Raw genomic sequence first — 21,447 nt, 5'->3', positions numbered from 1 at the left:
GTCCCCTACACCCATTGGTTCTTACAGCTGAGCAGTTAAGAAATCCCTTTTTTCTTGTCACAGAAACTTTGCAGAAGAAAGGCAGCACCCAAGGGGCCAGGTTGCCCAACTGTGCTCTGAGTGTCATTGGCAGACGGGCATGTCCCGGGAGCAGTTTTTCCAGAAGGAGAGATGAATTTGTGCTGATCTAGCCTTTCCCTTGTGATGAAAGCCACGGGCCCCTCATCACCCTGCCAACCTGGAGTTTCACCCTGCGGCCTCCGCCACGGGGGACAGGGAGCCTCCTGGAAATGCACAGGCTTTCTGGGCCTCCACATACCCTCCTGCTCAGCAGGACATCGAGTGTCCACCTCAGACACCAAATGGGCATGAGAATGCGCCTTCTGCTGCCGCCCAAAGTGGCGCCACAGGAAACGGCATATCCGCGCCCCCGCTGCCCGGCCTCTGGGGCGGCTGCATGGCCTGGATCTGCAGGGCTCCTGATGGCACAGCCCTCACGCCGCCTGCTTGAAGCCACGTCCTGGCTCCCCTGCACTTCATTTACTCAGCTGCACGATGCGATCAACTGCCAAGATCACAAGTTATTTTAAAGATTAAATGAAACAGCTCTGTGACTGGTCAGGGCAAAAGTATTCAATGGTTGTTTGTTTATTCCACAGGCATCGTCAGAGAGGCAAGGCAGCCAGTCAGCCTTGGCCATCCACGTAGCATCCACCTTCTGACACTTCCTGGGACCACTGCCAACCCGCCTGGTCCCCAGCCCCACGCTGCTCTGTCTCGGACGAGTCCACTGCCACCTCAAGGCAGCCCAGCTTCTCATCCGGGTGCCAACGTTTGAAGAAACAACTTCATTTGTAAAATTAAGATATAATCATGCCTCTTTCTTTTCCCAAAATCCTTTAAAAGTCGAAACTCCTTGGTATGGCTTTCAGTCCCCTCGGTGACAGGACTTGCCTCATCCCTGCACCCCGGGCATGCGCACAAAGAGCTGTCCTTCCAGACCCTGAATGGCCAGCACACGCCCTGCTGTGCTACACCCACACCTTCGTACGGGCTCTTCCCTCTGCCTCCAATTCCTGCCCTACCTTTGCTCCTCTGAGGTATTCTGAAGGACCTGAACCCTATTAACGACCCCACACTTCGTAGTTGTCCCTAGAGTGTCCTTGTGTGTCACTCTGTAGTGCAATCATTGTTCTAAAGTCTGTCCTCCATACTGCAGTGGGAGCTCCTGGGGGGCAGGGTGTGTCTTCCTCTGTAGCTCCAGCTTCTATCCCAGGGTAAATGTTCAGTGAGGGAGGGAGTGCCACGTCCTAGCCCCAGCGCAATTTTCTGGGTCAGAAGGAAATTCCTTTTCGGTCTGACTCCAACAGCTCAAACCAAGATCCCTCGTCCTTGGGTTCCCCCATCAGTCTCTTTCCTGGGCATCTAGCATAAGTTAAGTCCTCACTCACCAGCTTGTGCTGCATCACACATGAGAACTATATTTGCATTTATGTTATCGGTGAACAAACACTGGGTTGCTAATTATGACAACTTAGGTCCCGTCCAAGTTTAAGAGTGTGGTCTGTGGCTACCGAACAGAATAGGGTAGATTGTTGAACCAAGGCTTGACACCACAGTTTTGTTGAGAGAAACAAAATGAGATGAGCTCCACCACAATATGAGGGTAATGGTAACCATAATTCTCTAGCCCGAATAATCACCAGTCAGCCCTAGACTAATGCTGGCATTTATTGACCATTTCATATGTGCTGATTAGAATACTAGGAGGTTACGTGGACTGACTTACATTCACACCTGTATAAAGGATCTTAGAGTTTGAGACCCTGGGTAATTGCATGGCTTTTTGCTTCCACTTCCAGCACAAATTCAAAAAGGGGATAGGTACCTATATCGTAGTTACTGAATGAGTTATTTTATTTTATTTTTTTTTTACTTTCTTTTTTTTTTTTTATTGATTAATTTTTGTTACAAATGATTCTCCTTTTTTCCCCCAGTGGTTCCCCCCTCCCCCTTCCCTCCCTGCCCCTTCCCCCGATTGTTGTCCATGTCCACTGTTCATGCCTACATGCATATAAATTCTGTTGTTCATCCCTCTCTCAGCTCCCCTCTCCTTAGGGGATTGTCCTCAAACTGTTATGTTCATTATATTCCAGAAATCAGTGAGATCATATGAAATTTGTCTTTCTCTGCTTGGCTTGTTTCACTTAGGATGATACTTTCCAGGTCCCTCCATGTAGTCTCAAAGGATAAGAGATCTTTCTTTCTTACCGCTGCGTAGTACTCCATTGTGTATATGTACCACAGCTTTTTAATCCATTCGTCTACTGATGGGCACTTGGGCTGTTTCCAGATCTTAGCGATTGTAAATAGTGCTGCTACAAAGATGGGGGTACATATATTCTTTCTGATTGGTGTTTCAGGCTTCTTAGGGTATATTCCTAGAAGTGGGATCACTGGGTCAAATGGGAGTTCAATTTTTAATTTTTTGAGGTGACACCATATTGTTTTCCACAGTGGCTGCACCAGTCTGCATTCCCACCAACAGTGTACTAGAGTCCCCTTTTCTCCACACCCTCGCCAACACTTGTTGTTTGATGAATGAGTTATTATATATCGATGTTTAGTAAGCTTCCAAAAAATGCAACACCCCACCCCCAAAGTTAACCGGAACCTGAGGTTATTAGTCCCAACCACTGGGGTCTACTACCTCAGAGCTGCTATGTGGCTCAGGTTACCCAGGGAAGTAGAATTAAGCCAACGAGTGGAAGGAACAAGAGGCAGATATCTTTTATTATACTTATGTATTTCTACTTAAACTTTTAAAGTGATAGAATGCAGCAATTTTACTTTTTCTCTACCTTTGAGAAACTATCATTCAGGTGGATAAAGAGGCACATATAAAAGTATGCATGGAGCCTGTGTGTAGTAGTGAAAATCAGAGTAATCTTTATGTTCATCCATATAGCAATGGCTGAATAGACCATGGCAGACCCAGCCTATTAATAACTGAAGAATAGTGACGAGCAATGACATGACTTTATACCTCTCCACAGCCTTGTGAGTCACTGTTCTAAGCGCTTACATAAGTTCACTCCTTTGATTCTCACAGTAAATCTGTGGAGACAGGTATACTATAACCCCAATTAACAGAGGAAGAAACTGAGCCCAAGCAGGTCTAATACTCTGTATAAGGCAAACAAGTGACAAAGCTGTGATCTGCATCCAGGCAGAGACTCCAGAGTCCATTCTCTTAACCATCCCACTAATTTACTGTTGAGTGAAAACAAAAAATAAGCAAGGGTCAGAAAGGACATACAGTATGCTATCCATGTAAAATACACCCACAATACTATCTTGTTTCCAAATATGTGCATACAGGCAAAATAAATGACCTATTAAAAATCACACTGGTTGCCTATGCAAAGGCAACAAAGATTTAGAAACAAGGATTGGGAATGGAGACCAGAAAGAATTTCATCTTGCTCTAAAATGTAGACATTTTAAAAATAGAATGTATTTCTGTATTGTAGAATGATTAGAAACTTACAAAATAAAAAATAGCCAGAGGAACTAGCTATTTCAAAATTAAATGAGTCCCCAAATAGCCACTCTTTTTTTTTTTTTTTTTTTTTTTTTTTGGTACGTGTCCCTACCGGGAACTGAACCCGGGAAACTCTAGTCCACAGGCTGACGCTCCAACCGCTGAGCCAAACCAGCCAGGGCTGAATAGCCACTCTTTTTTTTTTTGAATAACCACTCTTAAGGGAGTTAATGGAGGGGACCTGAGCATCAATGACAAGCTGAACTGGAAAACCACCTACTGGACCACCCCAGCTGGCCGTCACCTAAGCAAATAAACTCAACATGCTCCAAATTTCTCATCATCTTTTATCATCAACTTTCTCACCTCTTGCCTCTCCCCTAGCTCCATGAAAAACATTTGCTTACACTTACCCAAATGTAATTATAATTCCTTATCATTTCTGTCCTTTTTCCTAACTCTAACTGTTTTACCCATACTAAGAAACTTGAACTATTCCTTCACAGCCTTTAATCATTTGAAGATGGCTGTTCATCAACTCCTATACAGTCTCTTCTTCATGCTAGGTGTGGTGTAGTGATGGTGAGAATGAGCAGCAATAGTGATGATGCTGATGGTGGTAGTGAAAATAAACTATGGCAGTAGTGGTGGTGGTAATGATGCAGTGAACATGGTCCAGATGGTAGGTTATGGTGGTGATGATGGTGGTAGTGGTGAAGAACAAACAGAACAGGTGATGGTGGGCAAGACTGGCAGTAGTGTTAAAGGTGGTGGGTGTGATGGTGGTGGTGGCAGGGGTGATAGTTAAAGTCGTAACAGAGGGATGATGGAGATGGTAGAGGTGACAGAGGTGGTAGCAATGGTAAGAATTAGAGATGAAGGCAATGAACCTGGTGGAGGCGGCAGTAGCAATGTTGAGAACAAGCACAGGTAGTAGTGGTAGTGGTTGATAGTGGTGATGATGATACTGTTGTAGCACATGATTACATACACTGTTGGCATTTGATGAGCATCAAAAGTAATGGCAATATAGACATGGTATCAATGGTGTTAGAGATGATGAAAATAGTGTTGAAGTCAAACTAGCCACAAAGTAAAAAGCAACTCTAGAGCTGATCACCTGCCTACTGAAACCAAAGGCCCTTCCCCATTTTTGCTGTTGCCATTTGGCAGGACAAGGGGAGAGGAGGGTACCTGGAAAAGTACATGGAGGAAAGGGTATATGAACTAGAATGAGAGCAGCAAATAGGACGATGCTCCTCAGGCTGGGTGGGCTGCAGGACTTCGCTTGCTTTCCCAGCCACAGCAGTTTGTTCTTGATCACAGTCTTCCATGTCTACTCCATTCTGAGTTTGCCCATGGTGGCAATTTCCTGTACCATTTGAGAGAAAGAACGGCCAAAGAGAAAAGGAAGTCCACCAAGGCAGGCTCTTTGAGTCTCTCTTAGCCCACCCTGGGAAAGCTTTGGCAAGACCTGTTGGAACCTGGCCCTACTAGTTCCCATTGCCCATGTGGGGAGGTCACATAGTAGGAGTGTGAGGCCACATTCCAGTGGGGGAAGAAGGCCACACCTGGCCAACACCCCCACAGACACGGAGTCCTGCTGAGGAACACTCATCCTGCTCGTCCACAGATAGAAAGGTGAGCAATTAGGCTCAGGAATCAGAAAACAATTTATTTTCAAAAAAAACAAATTGTTGTGCCTATAATGGCCTGACCAAACAGAGTGAACACAACAGCTATGGCATCTCCGGAACTCAGCGGCATTTCTGAGACTCACTCCAGCAAAGACAACAAATAACTTGGACTTGAACCAGGCTAATTCCATTTCCATCAGCCAAAGGTTTGGTTGAAGCACCTCTATTGTGTCATGGGGGATTAGGCACAATGAACAGCAATTAACATCACCTTGTTCTCACGTCTTCCTGGTGCCTTCCTCTTGATTGTATTAGGTTTCCAAGATCTGACACTATGCTGAAAAAGGCTCAGGGTGAAGTGTGACATGCATATGTCCTGTCTGTAGCCAAGTCTTAAGTGGTGCTGTTAACGATGGTAGTGACACCACTAAGGGCTCCCAAGCAGGGCTGGATGACCTACTCACCAGGACAAGCTCCTCTTCCGATGAAATATCCTCCTGGGGCCATACACACACAGTACAATCACCTTGGTTACACAGTACCCTCCCCCTCAGTTTTGTTTGGCCCACACTTATCGGACACCACTGTATGACAGTACTGGAGGCTTGATGATCGGTAAATTTCAGTTCTACTCTCAAGGAGTTTTTAGTCCAGTGAGAAAAATGCACATTAACACATAACTTAAACACAGTATGAAAATGATTTTTTCTTAAATACTAAAAATAAGCTCAGAATGTTATAAGGGCTCAGGAAGGGATTACATAACCTAGGGCTGGAAGAGGCTTCTTGGATTAGGTAATACCAGGCTTGACTGGGAACCTCCTTTCCATTCAACCCAAAGCAAGCAGGGTTAACTTGAAGTCCTAAAGCCTGGGCTTCCCCTGCTGAAGAAAAGCACAACAGTCTCCTCTATTCTATTACAGAAGCTTAGCAAATCAGCTTTAGCCCAGCCAGTGTGGCTCAGTGGTTGAGCATCGACCCATGCACCAAGAGGTTGCCAGTTTGATTCCTGGTCAGGGCACATGCCCAGGTTGTGGGCCAAACCCCCAGTGATGGGCATGCAGGGGGCAATCAGTCAATGTTCTCTCTCATCAATGTTTCTATCTCTCTCTCCCTCTCCCTTCCTCTCTTTCTAAAATCAATAAAGAAAAATTTTAAATAAAGAAATAGGTCATTGCTTTTCATCACCTTGAATATCTCTTGCCACTCCTTTCTGGTCTGCAGAGTTTCTTTTGAGAAATCAACTGACAGTCTTATGGAAGCTCCTTTATAGGTAACAAAGTGCTTTTCTCTTGCTGCTTTTAAGATTCTCTTTGTATTTAACCTTTGGCATTTTGATGATGATATGTCTTAGAGTGGACTTCTTTGGGTTCATTTTGTTTGGGACTCTCTGTGCTTTCTGGACTTGTATGTCTGTTTCCTTCACCAAGTTAGGGAAGTTTTCTGTCATTATTTTTTCAAATAGGTTTTCAATTTCTTGCTCTCTCTCTTCTCCTTCTGGCACCCCTATGATATGAATGTTGGTATGCTTAAAGTTATCCCAGAGACTATCCTCACTTTTTTGAATTCTTTTTTTTTTTTTTGCTGTTCTGATTGGGTGTTTTTTGCTTCCTTATATTTCAAATCGACGGTTTGCATCTTGGCTTTACCTATTTTACTTGATTCCCTATAAATTATTCTTTATTTTAGTTAGTGCAGCTTTCATTTCTGACTGATCCTTTTTTATGTTGTTGATGTTCTCACTAAGTTCCTTGGAGGTCTCACCAAGTTCCTTGAGCAACCTTATAACCAGTGTTTTGAACTCTGCGTCTGATTGATCGCTTATCCCCATTTTGTTTAATTCTTTTCTTGGAGTTTTGTTCTTTTCTTTCATTTGGGACATGTTTCTTTGTCTCCTCGTTTTGGTTGCTTCCCTGTGATTTTTCTGTGTATTAGGTAGAGTTGTTATGTCTCCTAGGCTTCATAGGGTGGCCTACAACCAAGATTACTCTATCCTACAAAGCCATCATTTAGAATTGATGAACATATCAAGAGTTTCCCAGACAAGAAAAAGCTGAAGGATTTTATCGCCACCAAACCAGTATTATATGAAATGTTGAAGGGTCTTATTGAAGTAGAAGAACAAAAACATGAACAATAAAATGGTAATTAATTCATATCTATCAACAATTGAATTTACAAACAAAATGAGCAAGCAGAACAGAAACAGACTCATAGATACAGAGAACTTTTTGTTGCTTGCCAGATGGGTGGGGCAGGGAGGGTGGGTGAAAAAGATGAAGGAATTAAGAAGTACAAATTGGTTGTTAGACTGATGACCCTCAAAGGGAAGGGGGAAGGGAGGGTGGGATGAGATAAACCAAAGAATTTATATGCATATATGCATAACCAATGGACACTGACAATAGTGTGGGGAAGGCAGGAATGGGGGGCAGGATTGGGGAGGAGGGGGTCAATGGGGAAAAAAAGGTGGGACATCTGTAACACATTGAACAATAAAGATGAGTTAGAAAAAAATAATAAAGAAAATAAATACATAACCAGCTTTAATTTCAGCCTCTTAGGGTCTTAATATTCTGGATTCAGATATCTCAATCTGGAGGATCCTCAAAACTGATGGACCAAATCAACAAAGTGACTTCGGACCCAAAGTTGTCTTGGGCTGAACTCTCCTCATGCTCCCGCAACCCAATGCCAGTGGCCTCAATGGGAGAAGATCCACCAAACAAGGCCAGTCAGGCTGCCAGCATTTTGGTACAAAGAACTGTAAGAGACTAGGAGCACAGTCCTCCCCTCATGAAGTTCACAATCCTATCAGAGCTAGAGGGAACTTTGGAGATCAGCCATTCAGCTCTCTCATGGTGCAGACGAGGAAGCTGAGATCAGATAGTGGGGAGCGACCTGCCCAGTATTTACATAAAGCCCAGGTCTCCTCCTGCTGTGCTAGAATGTGTTTCACAAAGGCAGGGGAATGTGTGTGTGTGTGTGTGTGTGTGTGTGTGTGTGTTGTCTCTGTTTATACCAACGTGTGACAACTAGACAGCCCTCAGAAAATCTCGGACCCTGACACTAATGCAGATTTGTATTACATGGTACAGCAGTTTCATAAGCATGGACACGGGAGTTGGACAGACCTGGCTGTAATCCTGGCTCAGTTACTTCTGAGCGTGTCACTCTGGACAAGTTCTCTTTGCTCCTCAGACCTCACTTTTGTCATCTGTAAAATGTGGTCCTAGTCCCACAGGTACTGAGGTTTAAATGAAGTAACAGGTGGAGGGCATTTAGCATAGTGTGTGCTCAACAAGCGGTACGTGCTGTCACTGGTAATGATCGTTTTGAGTACTGAGTGGGTGCCTCAGAGAAGGAGAGAAGAGAAATGGATGAAAGGAACAAAGTAGCCAGCCTCCTAGTTCAGCATCAACCCCAGGGAAGGCAAACCCACTAGAGAAAATCTGCCCCTGAAACATCCCTCTTGTCCCTTCTCCACCCTCAATCCCTCACTGACACCTGACATTTTTTCATAAGAGCTTCATCCTTTTGACTATAATTCTGAACCTTATACATTGTGTGCCCCTGGATGGAGGCCCACTTTGTTTTTCATTTCAAACACATAAAAAACAAACAACAACAACAAAAAACGTTACTTTTTAAATTCTTTTTAAATTTTTAATTCTTTTTCAATTATGAAGACCCGCTCTGAACTACTATCAGAATGTCTATGCTCTAATTTAAATACAGTGCACTATCATTTCTTGAGTTCACCAGCATTGAATCAAACACTTACTTTATTTATTTATTTTTTTTATCATCCTCACCGAGGACATTTTTCCATTTTTTTGTTCAGGTAGAGTGGGAGGGAGAGAGAGGAAGAGAGAGAGAGAGAAACATCGATGTGAAAGGGACACATCGAGTGGTTGCCACCCACACAACCAACCAGGGCCGGGGACAAACTGCAACCAAGGTACATGCCCTTAGCGGGAACCGAACCTGGGTCTCTCTGGACCGCAGGTCGACGCTCTAACCGCTGAGCCAAACCGGCCAGGGCGAATCAAACACTTACTGCTTTCAACAGCTTTCCCAAATAGTAGATCTTGTTTAATCCTTATGACACGCACAAAACATAGGCAAAGCAAACCCATTTTACACATAAATGGGTTCAGAAAGGTTAAGTAACATTACCTGCGGTCCCACAGCTGGTGAGTGATAAAACCAGGATTCCGCCTCATGTCTCCTGACCCTGACTGGGTCACCAAAACCTCACCGCGCCCCAGAGACCGTCTTCGATAATGAGTCGGAGGCACAATGGAAGAGGCTGGGGGTACTGAGGACATGCTGCCTACTTCCCGGGGCTCGGGGGCTGCCTCCACAGACGGACAGGTGCTCAGGGTCAGCTCCTGAAGAGCGACCTCCGTCAGGTCCAGCGGCGGACTCAGCAGGGAGAGCGGGACCTGCTGTCACACTTCTGAACCTCCCTCTGCAGACAGCTGGACATGGTGTAGGACCCTAGTCCACAGTCGATGTTTCTCTCTCTCCCTTCCTCGCTCTCTAAAATCAATTTTTAAAAAAACAACATATCCTCGGGGGAGGACTTGGGGAAAAAAAAAGTGGTGCATGGCTATAAACATTCATAGAAGATATATCAACTTTTATAAAAGAATCACCTTTGCATTCTATTCATGGCACGAAGCAATGGCTAAAATAAAATTCTACTTGGACAATCTATCCAAATGAACAAATAAATTAAAATATTAAACTCATTATGATCTTTTGAAGATCAAAAGTAACATTTTAATAACATTTTATTCATTCCCTTTACAAATTATCCTCCCTTATTTTACATGTGTAAATAGTTATTTTCTACCTCTGTTCACAGTCTTAAACATGAATAAATCTTTTTTTGTTTTTTGTTTTTTTCTTTTCTGGGTAAGTGCTCCTAGCAGTAACTGAACCTGGGACTCTCTGGTCCACAGGCCAACACTCCAACCACTGAGCCAAACTGGCCAGGGCTGAATAAATCATTTTTTGAAGGGAGGGACAATGCAGGGAACTCTCTCTCTCTCTCTCTCTCTCTCTCTCTCTCTCTTCTCAAACACTCAGATGAGGGGCTTATATTTCCAGATTCCAGTTCCTAATCTTTTCTCCCAAATGTTCACTCCATAGTCCAACGTTGGAACTTGGTTCTCTCATATGCTAACACAACAATTGTGAGGTCGGTCTTATTTTATACCCTTTTTTTTAAAACTGATTTTATTGGGGTGACATGGGTTAATGAAATTATATGGGTTTCAGGTGTACAATTCTATTAGACATCACCAGTATGTATGTTGTATTGTGTGTTCACCACCCCACGTCCTGTTTTAAGGTAAGGTCGAGTGACTTGCTCCAAATTCCAAGACTAGTGAGGAAGGAACTCAGGATTCAAATATCTATTCAAGCACAAACTTTAATGTTCTCCTGAAGGAAAAAAAAGAAAGAAGTGGTTCATAACTATTAAAATAAGGAGAGCTTGTGATTCACCCATGACAAACACATCTCACTTTATGTAACTCTTCTATAATCCACAGAAGATCCAGGAGGGATTACAAGGAATGAAATCTCTTAATCATGGACGGCAATTAAATACCATGAATAAATCAATCAGATATTAATATCACAATCATCTTGATAATGCAATTGCACCAATAACTCAGAAACCTTTCCTGACACCCACTTAAAAACTTCTAAAACGATGTAATCTCGATCATCTCCTCCCTTTGGGGATCAAACAGGCCTTCTCAGTTCTTGGAGTTGCCAGAATTAGATCAGAGAACCCAAAGTTGGGGAGGGAGAGAAAGTACTTTATTCTGACTAGAGTCAAACCAGCAGTGTTACAAATCCTGAAACAAATCTATCCTTCCTCTCCTTCTCTTTATTCTCTACTTTCTTTTTATTTTATTTCATTTCCCAATTACAGCTTACTTTCCATATTATTTTGATTTAGTTTCAGGTGTACAGCATCGTGGTTAGAGGGTCATATACTTTACAAAGTGTCCCTCTGATATTCCCAGTACCCTCCTGGCACCGTACATAGTGAGTACAATATCATTGTCTATATTTCCTATGCTGCATCTACTTCTTTCTTTTCTTTCAACAAACATCGACTCAGTGCCTGGTATGTCCACAGGCTCTGGGTTTACCAAGAGCTGTAAGACCACTCCTGCCCTCCAGAAGCAAACAATCTCATTGAGGAAGCGGACATAGGACAGACATTGCATGTCCTCCCCACCCAGACTGAAACACCTGCTACCCAGGCCCGTGACCATCGCAGACGCAGGCAACGTGGAGCCATTCATTCATTCGTCCATTCGTCCTTCCAGTGCTCACTGAGGGCCGTGCCAGGCCTCGTGCTGGATGCTCGAGACGCAAGCCAATGAGTGGACAAGGTCTCCCTCCCAAGGAGACCTCAGCCTGGTGGGAGACAGGGTCACTGTGCTGGGAGATGAGGTGCTCTCTTGGTCAAACTGGGCTGGTGGGGAAGGTTTCTTGCAGGGGTGATTTGGGATGGAGTACTGAAAGGTAAACAGAAGTTAGACAGATGAAGGAAAGGGAACATTCACAGATGGAGGGAAAACTGGGAAGGCATTCAGTGCAGCCCGGCTCCTGGAGGTGGGGTTGCCTGGAGCAAATGCTTCTTTAGGGAAACAGTCAGAGGTGGGCAAAACCTGCACTACAAAAGGCCCTTTGGACTAAGAAATCTGGGTTTCATTCTAATGTGGAGACACCAAAGATTTTTATCAGAAGAATGAGGTCATCACTGTCGTGATCTCGGAGAAGGATGAGTTAGTTCCATACACAACCAGCTGCTGTGGGCGCCGAGCGCCGGCTAACAGGTGAGGACGGGAGAGCGACCCAGGGGCCTGAAAGTCCTGCCCGATCCTGTCTGTCTTTGCAGGAAGGGGAGACGGGTTTGTGAGAAAGGGTCAGGTGTGAGGAGGACCATGAAGTCTGTGGAGGGCAGGGCTTGGAGGAGAGCAGACACTCACACATACACACCCATGCACACACATACCCACATGTACACATGACGCATAAATATACACATATGTACATATATCACGAGTACACACCCATTTGCATATACATAATGACAATAAACAAGCCAAAGTCCAAATCTGGAGAAACCTACCTACAGTTGTCACTGTTTTCCAGTCCCCACTCCAAACCCACCTCTTCCAAGGTGTTTCCATTGGCTTCTTTTCTCTGCATCCCCTTGTCCCGTGGGCTCTTGGCTAGCATTGCACTCCAGCATCTTAAGTGACTTCTTCTCCAAATGCTCACTAAACTGTTGACTCCGTCTGCCCCGTCGTGTCTGTTGACTTCTCACATACACTAAGCCAGGTTGCTTCTGATCACACATCCCCAAGGGAATCCTGTGAACCCCAGGAAGGGATGGCGTTTAAGGAGACAAGATGAAAACAACATTTGGGGGAAAACAATGATTCTGTGGTGTCAATTGGACAGTCCAGGGGAACTGAATCACTCGGTTCTGCACAAGGAGAATCAGGGGAGACAAGGAGTGGAGGGTTGGGGATCCATCACACAACAACCCTTTCTCCTCACCTACTATGTGGTCACACTGTGCATATGAGGAAGATAAAGTCCCTGCCAACAGTCTACTAGAGACACAACCAAGGCCCGCACAATTCCGTACGGGGTTCTCAAAGGTCCAGAGGCCACAGGACAACCGGACGGTGTAAATGCTAACAGTAGGAGCAGACACAAGAGCACAACCATTAAAATGAATGGTTCTAGCCCTGGCCAGTTTGGCTCAGTGGTTAGAGCATCGACCTGCGGTCCGGAGAGGCCCAGGTTCGGTTCCCGCTAAAGGCACGTACCTCGGTTGCAGTTTGTTTCCAGCCCTGGTTGGTCGTGCGGGTGGCAGCCACTCGATGTGTCCCTTTCATGTCGATGTTTCTCTCTCTCTTTCTCTTCCACTCTATCTGAACAACAACAACAATAACAAAAAAAAAGGAAAAATGCCCTCGAGTGAGGATTTAAAAAATATATATACTAAAATGAATGGTTCTAGAGACCATGAAGGGACACGGGAATATGTGCACGATAACAGTGTCACATGGACCAGCATCCAAAACCGAGAGCATATACAAGGGAAGTATAAATAAAAAATAAACAAGAGCAATGTGAAAGTAATCACCATAACTTTAACATCAGTTGTATAGGGTTACTAGAATTATAGGTGACCTTTTCTCTTTGCTTTGTTTTCAGCTTGTACTGAAGCTACTTCATTTTCTTTACATTTTTACAGCAGAATGACTTCCTAGGGGGCTGGGGGGCAGTTCCACCACCAGAGGGGAATCACTGCCAAGGAGCATTGAGGAGCCAAATTAATCCTCCTCTGGAATCCAAAGTGACATGTACCAATTACAGGGAAATCTAAAGCAACACAGCCTGCCCACATGCCGTTCTTAATCCCGTGCAATTATACCCACCCCGGGTAATGATACTCTGCAAAGTTTACTCATCGCACAGGCCAACTTTCCTCACCGGTCCTCCTGCTGCACCCCTCCCTCCTCCCCCACAGTCAGCTCTGGTCAGGAACCCCTCTTGGACAGAGAAGTTCCCTGAAGCCCCTGAGGAGCCCGAGGATGGCACCCAGGGAGGCAGGAGAATTGTTGTGCCTGCCCAGCAGCCCGTGAATCTTGTCATCCCACCTCGCTTCTCCCTTGTCACTGACTCCTCACCCCCCCCCCCCCATGTTCAGAGAGGGGTCATGGACGGGCCTGAAGGAAACCTAGAGGAGCAAGTCAGATTGACGAGACAGGTGAAGAAACTGAGTTCTGGGAGACAGAGCCTGGCCCAAGCGTACAGGTCACTGGCGGTGGGGCCAGGTTTAGAGCACAGGCCCCGCACAACCCCAAAACCTCGGAAGAGAGAAGATTCTGATCCCTCCCATTCGGAACATACCAGAGACTAGCAAACCTCACAGCTCCCCGGTGTTGCCTCAGGCCCGGCCAGAGAGCTGACCACTGGACCAAAAGAGGCCCGGGTCTCTGGCAAGCCACAATCTACGGGATATTCTGAAAAACAGGACGCAGGAGGCAGTGGGGGAATCAGGCACTTTGGCTAAAAGGTGGGAAATGACAGGGAGTTTGCTGTGGACAATTTATTTAAGCTACTTTCCATGGAAAACTGAATCAAATTACATTTGTCCTTGGATATGAGACAAAATTCTCATCATCTCTGGCTAATCAACAGATATTTATCAAATATTCACTCTGGCCCTGGCTGGTCTGGCTCAATGGTTAGAGCGTCAAACTGCAGACCAAAGAGTCATGGGTTCCATTCCAGTCAAGGGCACGTACCTCGGTTGAAGTTCATGCCCGGCCCTGGTTGGGGTTCTGCAGGAGGCAACCAGTCGATGTGTCCCTCTCACATCGATGTTTCTCTCTCTCTCTCCCTCCCTCCCACTCTATCTGAAGATAAATAGAAAAATATCCTCGAGTGAAGATTAAATACATATATATATATATATTCACTCTGAGGCCCAGCCCTAGTTAAATAGGAATATGAAGATTTAGTTGGCTCTGATCTTGCCTGGATGGTTCTAGAAACTTGTTCAGGGTTCTAGAAACTTGTTCAGCCAGAAGGAAAGGCCCTAGAAACTGGTTCCACATGTGGACACGGTTTCACAGGCCCTCATCTTGGAGTCTCTGAGCACATGGATGGACCCAAATGAAATCACTGCAGACCTACCAACCAAATCATGATTGTTTCCACCTTTTTAAGCAGAGGGAGGGTTTGTCCCCAAGTCATCCACCTAATTTCAACAAGTTCAGCTACTGAAATAAGGAGTATAGTTTGAAAAATGAGCAAAAATTAAGGATCACCAGCAAGTCCAAGGAGCAAGGTTTACTGATCGAGACAGAGACTGGATCCAGATTCTGTTTTTCAGTAGGAAATCCTGTTAGCCACAGCCTCTGGGTAAGAGAAAAGTCACACCCACAGGCCACCGCAGCCCTAAAATCAGCACGTAGGTATCAAGATTTACTTATGACTTACCCAAAGGACATGACTCGAGGAATGAGAATAGTCTAAAAATGTTTAAACTCATTTTCACTCATTTTCTTTCTGCTACATCACTCCCAAATGCAATGGTTAGTTTTTTATATCGTCCTATTAGATATTCAAGCTAACAGGATGCCTGTCATAATTGAATGTGATTGTTTCATATTCTTTTTTAAAAAAAAATTTTCTATTGATGTTTAGAGAGAGAGGAAAGGAGAAGAGAGATAGAAACATCGATGAGAGAGAACATCGACTGACTGCCTCCTGCATGCCCCCCACTAAGGATCAGGCCCGCAACTTGGGCATGTGCCCAACTGGGAATCAAACCAGCGACCTCTTGGTGCCTGGTCGACGCTCAACCACTGAGCCACAACAGCTGGGCTCATTTTCTTCTTTTTTCCAAAAGGGTCACAGTGGGAGGAGGAAAGAAAATGGATTAAGAAGAACAAAGGAGAAATCATTTGATGGGTGTTTGTGTGAGAAGATACTGCAAATGTGAGAAAAAGAATAACAGATGTAAAAGTTTGCGAACTTTAACGATAGATGAGAGTGAGCATTGCAGTGTGCAAGGAGATTCAGTGGCATTTTTACTTTTTGTGTGTATCCCACTTCACATATTAAGAAAATTCTAGGCTTCATTCGGTTATAATGATCTCCATCATTACAAGCATTTATATCATTTTAAAATTGGATTTGAAACCAAAATAGAAAGAGCAGTTATCTTGCTTTTCATTGACCCCAGCAAAAGAGAAGTCTATTGGCATCAGATATCTCTGTTAAAGCTTTAAGTCAGAGAGCCTAAAAGGTTGTGAGTTTGAAATGTTTGCACTTTTTCTTCTGTCACGTGGATTTCCAGGTTCCATAGCATCCAATTACACAGCATGGATTATCCACCCAAGGATTTCAGTGGACTGGCTGGTCGGGGAGCCAACATTCTTGGACCTCCAACCACCACCCTGCATACAAGCCCTGAGAGGCCTCAGGAGATGCTGCCTGACCAGAGGCAGGACTGGGCACACAAGGGCTGCTCGCTGCTCCTCCCGGCTGGTCCAGTTTGCGCGGGAGCTCAGGAGGTAGGCCCTGAGCCCTGGGGCTCCCAGCGGTTGCCCATCTGTGAAAGGGCCTTGTGAAATCAGCAATTTACTTCCAGGCCCAGAGGCTACCGCACCTGGGTCCCGCAGATTCCTTGAGCATGTCTGCTCAGCAATAAACACTTTTACTGCCATTTTTAACTACTCCCTGGTCTCGCTGCCAAGACTGGAGGTACTCTGGTCAGGAGAAAGCAGAAAGTCACACCCTGAATCTATAGTGGAAGGGGTACTGAGCTGCGGGAGGCCAGAGATCCACGTTCAGTCTTAGCCTTGGAAGTAGTTTAGCCTCTCTGGGCCTTGAGTTCCTCATCTACCTTTGCAAATGTTGGTCTTGATTGGATGATCTCTATGTGTCCTTCCAGCTCCTGCAGTGTACCAATGCGCAAAATTGTCCCTGAGAAGCTGGGAGCATCTGTGACAGTAACCTCTGTTCCCTGTCTCCCAGAGAGCATGACCTGAGCCTGCCAGGGCATTATCCCTCCATTCTGCCTATACTGATTCAAAATAAGAGCGACATAGTGCTTGAAAAGAACACAAGGATTAGTATCAAAAGATCCGAGTCTGAGTCCTGCCTTTGCCACTTAACAGCTGTGGCAGTTTGAGCAATCCCATTGGCCTCTAGGAGCCACTTCTCATCTGGGAATGAGGATAACACACCACTGAGCACACAGGACTGCTGTGAGGAATTAGCACGACACACGTGACAGCAGTCCATAAACCAAGTGTCCGTCCACATGGGAAGCATCTCAGCCAGGCAAGCACGTCCAGGGGGCACTGCTCACCCTGCATGCCAGTCTCCAAGCTGTGTGGGAGCCCTTGAACCATTCAGCTGCGGTCCTCCTCCATGCACAGAAGAGCCACAGCAGAACCTGAAAGGGTCTCAAGTCAATACGTTCTGATACAGCCCCAGGAGGCTATGAACGCTATAAATCTTAGGGTGCAGAGTAAGGAACTAATGAGGACCATCCCCTCAAGGACAGTTACAACTGTGAAAAAGGAGACAAGGCTAATGGGTATCATTAGCAGGCTGTAAAGTCTGGCTGTTCCTTAAGGTCTTGGAGGGGGAGAGTGGCCAGGGAGATGGAGCCAATGGGTGGGATGACCCTCGGGAGCTTCCTGGAGGAGGAGTTCCGGAGCTGAGAGCCACTGAAGACCTGGCCTTCTCCCAGACCTCTCACTGTTCTCCCCACTGAGCGACCAGAGGCAACCACCTCTTCAAACTGCTGACCCAGGAGGGCTGCAGAGAGGACAGAAATGGCAGCCGACAGGGTGCCGAGGCTCGGATCCCTCCCGGGCCTGGACTCTAAAACTATTCCCATTCAAATAAAACATGCGGAGGGCTTCCGAGCTCTAGGCTGCCCTGTGTCCATGATACCCTTTACAAACCTCCTGTTGCCCTTGTTCCCTCAGTTACAAATGCTGTCAGCATTCAGTTGTGAGAATTCATGTATAGCTTTAAATACTCGAAGAGCAGGATGAGCAGGCTTCTATCAGATTGAGAATTCCCCAAACTCGAGAGCTGTACTCTCCCCTCAGACTGAGGACTGCCTGGGCACAGGGACCAGCTCTCCCTCAAACCAGGGCTGTTGCCCTGGCTGGTTTGGCTCAGCGGTTGGAGCGTCGGCCTGCGGTCCAGAGAGACCCGGGTTCGGTTCCCGTGAAGGGCATGTACCTCGGTTGCAGTTTGTCCCCGGCCTTGGTCGGTCGTGCGGGTGGCGGCCACTCGATGTGTCCCTTTCACGTCGATGTTTCTCTCTCTCTGTGTTCCTCTCTCTCCCTCCCACTCTATCTGAACAAAAAATGGAAAAATGTCCTCGGATGAGGATAAAAAAAATAAAATAAAATAAAAACCAGGGCTGTTAGTCAATGGGTCTCGAGAATCCCCGTGAATTCCACCGGGATTTACAGAGCGCCCAGTAATGCCTCGCCCCACCCCGGGGACCATGACACATTTGCTTCACAGGCTGTCCCCTCCAAGATACATGTCCAGGCAGGAATCATGTCCTGATCTGTCAGGCTGCAGATTTCAGACATGCCAGCAAGCACACAGTCAGGGTCAAAAGTCTAAAGGCTATAAATCTCTAAAGTCTAGCATGCCAAGTCTCACAAAACTCCAAACACCTAAGTGGAGTAATAAAGGTCCATCATTTCCTCACTGACATGCTAAAATGAGAACATCAGTTGCTATCCCCCTGGGACTACTTCTGGCCGAGAGGGATAAACTAGGGAACCAGGTGAACCTGGTCACCTCGGGCAGGGTTAACGCAGGTGGAGCCACAGGGTCTGGCACCGCTCCCAGCATGATGCTGCCGCAGCCTCTTCCACAGGTTAACAAGCAGAAGTACTGGTTGGAAGGTTTCCTCCGGAAGCGCTGTCCAGGGTGGCAGAGGCAGACCGGGAGTTACCCCCGACCCCAAATCTACCAAGGAGATCCCTGCACAGCTTTGAAAGGCTTCAGCCTCTTCCTTAATGTTTAGCATAGTGCCCAGAACACTGATGCTGGCTATGAAAAAAATCACTAGGATCTTCAATCGGATAGAGAAAAGACATCATAGCTTTCTTCGAACATAAACCCTCCAAACTAGTATGGGCAATTTGAAGGTTAGTAGCTCTTGGAGGTCACCTGCACTTGAGGTGCCCAAACTTTGCAATTTCATAGAGAAGTAACATCACCCTCCAATATATATATAATTTTCTGTCCCCGTCATTTTTAAAAGAAATAATATTTTAACAATAAAAAAAAAAAGGTAGGAAGGCCATAATTTCAGAATGAATGTTTCTCCTTCTCAAGAATGCACTGCTGACTATCCTTTTACTTACACTTTCCTGAGAATTAAAGAACACAGAGGGGGCCAATGTGGGCCCACAGATCAGTGCTAGGACCATGGCCCACATGGGCTCCCCTTCTCCAGTACAGCCCAACTAAAAACACTGTTCTCTTTTGTTCCCATGGCAATCATCTAGTTGGCAGCTCCAAAATCTCCTTGTGCTTCAGCTGCAAACTGAGAAATCTGCCTTCACCAATGGAACTCACCATCTCCCTCCTGGCTATTGTCTAAGGAGGCAAGTACCTGTGTTCACCTGGGTTCATGCTGTCCAAACTAAAACTAGTGCCACAAGTTTCTAAAGGTCACAGCCTAATCAGGATCATTTGGCTCATTAAAACTCCACCATAATTAACCGTCAATTTATTATTGGAGCTATCATTACAACAATTAGCTGGACGGAACAAAGTTCAATTGTGAGATCTTAAACAATAGCAACTGAGTTCCAGTGATGAAAGAAGGCGGAACATGCTGTTCTTCATACACAGAGGGGATGTGACTGGCCCAGGGTCAATGGAAAATTTTTATTTTCCTGGAGAACAGCTTACCTCAAGGCATCCATGGACTCCCTCCTGACCTTGGTATCCAAGGGTAGTCCAAGTTAGAGGTAAGAATGTGCTGTTATGGGAGAAAACAATAAAAAGAACAACATCACCTTCTATACTTAACATACAACTATTTCCCCTTGATAGGCCTATGAAACAGGTCTTACTATTCCTATTTGACAGAAAGGTAACAGCTTGTTCATTCAACAGTCAACAAATACTTACTCAGAGTCTCCTGTGAACAGGCACTAGGTAAGCTGCTATGACTTTGCCCAAGGTGACACAGCTGGCAAGCAGCAAAGGTAGCACCCAAACCTAGACTCCTAACCTCAAGTTTGTTCCATTCCATGGCTGCCTCTTAGGCTGAGGTCATTGTTGCCACACAAGACCACAGGACACCAAAGCCAAAGGGCTGTCATAGCAAGGGCCACATGGTTGATCTCTAGCTTGCTCCCCTGCAAGGAAAGTCAGTATCAATGATCAATTTTCAAAGACACCTGCTGCCTGGTTGGTGTAGCTCAGTGGTTGAGCATCGACCCATGCACCAAGAGGTTGCAGATTCATTTCCCATTCAGGGCACATGCCCAGGTTGTGGGCCAAATCCCCAGTGGGGGGCATGCAGGAGGCGGCCAATCGATGTTTTCTCTCATCGATGTTTCTATCTCTCTCTCTCCATCTCCCTTCTTCTCTCTTTAAAATCAATAAAGAAAAAACATTTTTAAAAAAAAACACCTGCTGTCTGCAGGAACAAATCAAAGTAGCCACCGGTGTCCCATTAGTTACATCAGTATCCATGGTGTCCCAGAACTGGGTGCCAGTTCACTCTCTCAAGCTAGTGGGCAACACAGAAACATCCCAGCAAAGCACAGGAGACCCTGGGGGAGAAGCTTTTGTCAAAAGAGGGGAAAGTTCTCTTTAAAGTTACAAGAATTTCCCCAAAGAACTTATATGCATGTATGCATAATCAATGGACACAGACAACAATGCTGGGGGGTGGGGGTGGAGGGTGGGATGGACAGGAGGGTGTCTAGAGGGAAGAAAGGAGTAACATCTGTAGCAAAAATAAATTAATAAAAATTGAAAATAAATAAATAAATAAAGTTACAAGGGTTTTCTAACAGTGGGATCAGAAATAAAACGGTGGAATTTGAAAGGTCCTTGGACCGAAGACTGAAATATCTAGTGTGACTCTCTTAGACCATCTCAAGAGTCGGGGACATATTCCTCAAGCATGGCCCTCTGGCTGTGGCATGCACCCCATGCCAGAGATTTTGAAAACAATGTCAGCCATCCACTCTGGCAGGCCGTCCCCCTGCCCAGCCTGCCACACAGTTGCATCAGAAAAGGGGACAGTCACACACTAGGCTGCCAATCTCAAGAATGCCAAAATCTTCATAACACTTGCAATCACAAGGAGGTGGAGCAACAACATGGGTCACGAAACAGGCCAAACACCAGAGGCTAGCCCAGATCAATAGATGAGTCACAGCTAGAGTATAAAATTCAGAAGCTTCACACAGCCAGCATCTTCCTCTCCTCACTCACCCTCCTTCGGGTAAGTGTGGGTTCTACTGGCCTTGGTCTTTTCAGCTGGTCTGGTCCAGGCCCGCATAGGTAGGTGGAGCAGGGGATGGATAGGCAAGGTCTTTCTCTGCTTTGAGAGCTACTGGACCTCTGCCTTCCAAACTACATTCGTGTTTAGAATGGATTCAGGCAGGAAAGAAAGGGTGCAGAGCTGCT

Source organism: Molossus molossus, unplaced genomic scaffold, assembly GCF_014108415.1.
Source record: "Molossus molossus isolate mMolMol1 unplaced genomic scaffold, mMolMol1.p scaffold_m16_p_20, whole genome shotgun sequence".
NCBI lineage: Eukaryota > Metazoa > Chordata > Mammalia > Chiroptera > Molossidae > Molossus > Molossus molossus.
Note: the sequence above shows the minus strand (reverse complement) of the source record.